General features: G+C 39.1%; 1 pseudogene; it reads left to right on the top strand.

Moving 5' to 3' along the window:
- Positions 1-2,288: 2,288 nt before the first annotated feature.
- LOC133235445 (bcl-2-like protein 1) lies at positions 2,289-3,043 on the top strand (annotated as a pseudogene).
- The last annotated feature ends 2,514 nt before the right edge of the window (positions 3,044-5,557 follow it).

Raw genomic sequence — 5,557 nt, 5'->3', positions numbered from 1 at the left:
GACTATGGTGTATATAGTATCATTAAAAAACTTTTAGGAAAAAATGTTTATATATGCAGACTCACTATTTTAACATGTACCTATATTTCTAGCAGAGCCCATTTATGCAATACACTATTATCCCCTCCAAAACCTACCACCAATCCAGGCAAATTTTAGGTGTTTTACAAAGGTTTATGAAATTGCAGTAAATGTCTGTTAAAAATTGGTTTGTTCAATCCTAGATATTTATATAATATAGTTTTAAAGAAAGATAGCAGCTAAGGAGAGCTACAGAAAAAAATCATAGAACTCATGTTGAATTATTTTTGTTGTACATATGAAGTTGTTCTGTGAGAATAAGAATACTCAGCAGATGTACAGATCCATTATCTTTTCATATGGCAATATGTTCCTCCTTTCAGAAAATTGGAGCGTTTGGAACATAAAATAATATAAATGGGCTGATGGGCAAAGCATTGTCTATGAAGATGATTGGCACAAAATAATGAAACAATCATAAATGATGTTACATAGGTGAGTTTAATTGGATAGTAACTCTTGATGTTCACCATTTAACGAAGCATCAAGTATATAATAACCCTGTAGCATACTTGGAGCAGCAGATTTCCTGCACATATATCCACACGCACCTCCCACATTAAAACCCAATGTCTGGTTTCCATTTATTGTCGTTTCATCCTTGACCCTCTCAAGTCTTATTGGAGCTACTCCATGAGTCACATAACCTGTGTATTCAGAAATCGGTGTTTGGAAAGCTACATCTGGTGATTAACATTAAAGATAAAAAATGAGAGATCTGAAACAGCCGACTTAATTCATTCTCACTTGGCACTGCCACTACTAGCTCCACTATTACAGATTGAGCTCCAAGAACTACGCAGAAATCCCCTCCTACCTTGAAATTCCAAATTATATTTCTCTCTGTATTTTTAGATAGTCCTAAAATTATTACTCAAGGAAAGATTTTAAAAGTCAAGATTAACCCTTCATTTTTAAAGTTGAGAAAACTGAGAGCCAGAAAGTTGAAACTACTTGCCCAGATTCAGAGAATAAATTTTGTGTAAGTGTGTATGAAAATACAGTGTCTCTTGGCTCTTAATACCATGTTTTTCACTGCATTTTTCTAAGAAACTTTGGAAGTATAGCTAAAAAATATTGCATTATGATTAAAGAGTACAAGTTTTAAAGTTAGAAAGACTAAGGTAACAAAAGGAGTCTGATTTAACTCTCTGCCCTTATTTTATCCATTAGTAAAAGAGTAACGCCGTTCTCTCTGAAGAGGAACCATCAAGGGTAAAGCACTGCCACCACCTGAAAACTGGGTTCACTTCTCAGAAGGCGTCAGCCCAACAGACACGACTAAAGTAGAGCGGAGGAAGGAAGAATTGATTACTTGCAGTCTTTGATTACTTAAAATTATTCTTCTCTATTAAAAGAGCTAAGTTTTGAAGAAAGAGACAAAATGGTGCAGTAGAAGGACATTCAGCTCACCTCCTCTCATAAGCACACCAGAATCCCAACCATCTGCTGAAGAACCAACCACCGATTTTAAAAAAAGGAAGAATGGCATCCTTCCTTATGATGTAATATTGTTGAGTTTTATGTAGCAAGATATTCTTTAATCCTATAACTATTGTTAATACAGCTTTATTTATTTTAAATTTTTTAAAACTTACCACAAACAGTTATCTTGACATAAGCAGAAAAACATTTCTAGGAATTGAAAGACACTTCTCTTTCTCTGCCCATTTGGTATCAAGATAGGCTAACTAAACAATGGAAATCTGGGAAATTAATCTTACAGGGAAAAGGGTATGCTTGTATTTATCCAGATAAATCCAACAAGAATCAGTTGACTCCATCTTCAGAAGATCCGCCGCAGGAGAGCTCTGGTGTTCAAAATAAAAAAGAAACGACAAAATTCCAGGGAAGAAAAAATTCCAATACAAACCATGGCGACTCTAAAAATCTCCAAGAAACACCGCCCTCAACGTCATCGACCTTATGATCTCCTTACCTAGGGATAAACAAAAACCCTAACTAATCAAGCTAAAAATCTGTTTTCACAACAGAGAATGCCTCGGAATCCGGAAAATATTTTTGTTGCTATGCTTGCTTTGCTTGCTTTTGCTTCCCACCCCCCCAACCCCCCCCAACCCCCCCACACCCCCCCGCCGCTCAAGCTGAATTAATTAATCATACTTATTGGACCTATATACCTAACCACCTTTTTTACTACAGGTATTTTAGACAATAGACTGGTGGAACCCATCCTTATTATAAAAATGTCTCAGAGCAATCGGGAACTAGTGGTTGACCTTCTCTCTTACAAGCTTTCCCAGAAAGGATACAGCTGGAGTCAGTTTAGTGGTATGAAAGAACACAGAACTGAGACCCCAGAAGGGAGAGAGTCAGATATGGAAACCCCCAGTGGATCAGTGGCAACCCATCCTGGCACCTGGCAGATAGCCCCACAGTGAATGGAGCCACTGGCCACAGCAGAAGCTTGGATGCCCGGAAAATGATCCCTATGACAACAGTAAAGCAAGCCCTGAGGGAGGCAAGCAATGAGTTTAAACTTTGGTACCAACAGACATTCAGCGACCTGACGTCCCAGCTCCGCATCACCCCAGGGACAGCATGTCAGAGCTTTGAACAGGTAATAAATGAACTCTTCCGGGACAGGGTGAAGTGGGGTCACGTTGTGGCCTTTTTCTCCTTCAGTGGGACACTATGCATGATAAGCATAGACAAGGAGATACACATATTGGTGAGTCAGGTCACAACTTCAATGGCCACTTACCTAAATAACCACCTCAAGCCTTGGATCCAAGAGAACGGCGGGTGGGACACTTTTGTGGAACTCTACGAAAGCAATACAACAAACGAGAGCCAGAAGGGCCAGGAGCGCTTCAACTGCTGGTCCCTGACGACACAACTGTGGCTGGTGTGGTTCTGCAGGGCTTGCTCTTCAGCTCATAGTAACTATTCCTTTCGTTATAGTCATTCATATTTTATACAAGCTTATGTTCCTCTTCCTTCTGTTATAGCTATAGAGAACTTACAATTTAATAAGACTCAATGTTTTGTGACTTATATCGATTACAAATTGTATACTTGTTTTAATTCCTCTGTTTCTTTGAAATATGAACCCCTAGAAAGAGGGTCCCATGGCAGGACTTGTCTCCCAACAACTCACTAAATTACTCCGGTGATCTAAACAATTCATTGGATGGTTAATTCTTGACATTTTGAGATTAATAGCCATTTACACTACTGCTGCTGTCGCAGGCCTCGCAAACTTCATTTCAAACACAAAACTTTATTCAAAATTAGACCAAAGATGCCCATACTATGTGGGCCACTCAGGCTCAGATAGATGAGGAAATTCAGGATGAAATACAGGAACTAAAAACAGCTGTCAAATGGGTCGGAGATCAATTAATAGATTTACAAAAACAAATAATATTAAAATGTGATTGGAATTCTACTCAATTTGGTATCACCCCTGTTCAGTTCAACTATAGTGCCTACAACTGGGAGCAAATTAAATTTCATTTGCAAGACATACATGACAATGCTTCCCTAAATGCACAATTATTACAAAAAGAAATCTTTGAAACCTTCTCTAAAAGTCTGCCCTCTTCCAATAATTTGGAAACTTTAGCTGAACAGCGAGCTGATCAATTATCTGGGCTAGACCCTGGAAGATGGTTCCAAAGTATTACTCATAGTATTGGGTCTGGTGCTACAACACTGGTAATTGTCCTGGTAATTATATTTGTTATATACCAATGCCTTTCAACAAAAATTGTTCAAAGTAAACAAACTCAATTGGTCAGGGCCTTTTTTACAAAAATAATAAAAAAGGAAGAATTGTCAGGGAACGTTTAATTTTAAGGAATCCTATAAGTTGTTTTCTGTTTCTCAAGGGCCTTCTGTTCCTTATCAGTTCCTGGAAAACAGGAAGGAGCAGAGCTGCATGCAGTTCTCAGGACTGAGGTCATGAGGCTGAAGGCATACATGGATTCCTTTCAGTAACCTTTTTACTTTTCGGTACAACTGCTTAGTCATGTTCCTATGTCCAATACATGGGTTGTCTTCTGGCCCTGTGACGATTGTTATTCCCCTAGTTACTGTTGTTAAGCATCTGGTTTCGGTGTTTTTTACTCAACTTTATTTTTCTGCCTAAAGCGTCCTTGTATAACAATATATAAGCACACGCTGCCATGAATAAAGTACCCTTGTTCCACTAGAGACCTCGGTACCCCGCATCCTTCTTTTCTTTGCCTTCTTTTCGTCGACTCCTGTCCCCAGGTTCTGGTCTGTCAAGAAGACCGTAACAAACATGGTTAAGTGCCAAAGAACTGTTAACTATTATTATTATATATGTAAGTAAAGTTTATTTTCTGTATCTTATCATAGCCTTCAAAAACTGCTGCTAGATTCATATCCGATTTGGAGACTAATCTCATGTACACGATAAGCCAGCTGTCACATTCAAAACTCATGCTGACTTCAGTCTCTGAAAGAAGAGAGTAGAAATAATTTTCCCTATTCCTCCCACTAGGTGCAACTGAAAATCCTAGACATTATATATTAAACTGACATAGGAAGATTTTCAAAGATAAAGAAGGCAGGCAATCCAGGGAACTAGAGCCCCAGGATCTACATGGTGGTGAATTCCCTTCATTTTCTTCTCACCTCATATGTCCCAGGCTGGGTACTGAAGAAGCCAGCAACCCAAAAATGCTAATGACAAAGACAAAAAAAAGAACCTCCCAGAAAAGCTTGCCCTCCTTTCCAATAGCCCCAGCAAAGGGACAGCTTAGCAAGACAGCCAACATTGAGACAATAACCACAGAAAAGCCTGCTGCCCCGCAAACAAAGGCCCAGTGGAGAGTCTAGGCTTCCCCACGCCACACCCCCTCACTCCAACCCCCATCCTCACCCGGTGCCAGGATGCAAGGAGGCGCCACCCTCCCCTCGAGGATGGCGTCAGAGGAGGCCTAGTGGAGTCAGGACTTTTACCACAGCTCAGTAATAACCAGGCCACCCCAACAGTACTGGTGGAAGCCTTGTAGGAAGCAGTTAGGAACTGTGCCTCCTCCCAGCCAAGGTGGTATCCACAGAGGCCAAGAGAGGAGATGATTTTTTATCAAAGTACAAAAGGAATTCAATGGAGGTAGAGGATAGGCTTTTTAACATATAGCACTGAAGCAACTGGACATATTTAAGCAAAAAAAATATAAACTTCAACCTAAGCCTGAAACCACTTCCAAAAAAAAAAAAAAAAGTCAAATCATATATTTAAAAATAAAATATATAAAATCATATATTTAAAAGTAAATCATATATTTAGAAAATAACAGGAGAAAACCAGGGGGGACATAAACTTGGTGAAGAGTTCGTAAATATGACACCAAGAGTATAATTCATAAAAGTGAAAAGTCAGTAAATTCAACCACATCAAAATGAAAACTTCTGCTCTGTGAAAGATCTTGTTAAGAGGATGAAAGGACAAGCTACAGGGTATGAGAAACTATCTGATAAA

Source organism: Bos javanicus, chromosome 2 (assembly GCF_032452875.1).
Source record: "Bos javanicus breed banteng chromosome 2, ARS-OSU_banteng_1.0, whole genome shotgun sequence".
Taxonomy (NCBI): domain Eukaryota; kingdom Metazoa; phylum Chordata; class Mammalia; order Artiodactyla; family Bovidae; genus Bos; species Bos javanicus.
Note: the sequence above shows the minus strand (reverse complement) of the source record. Positions and strands in the feature narration are given on the sequence as shown.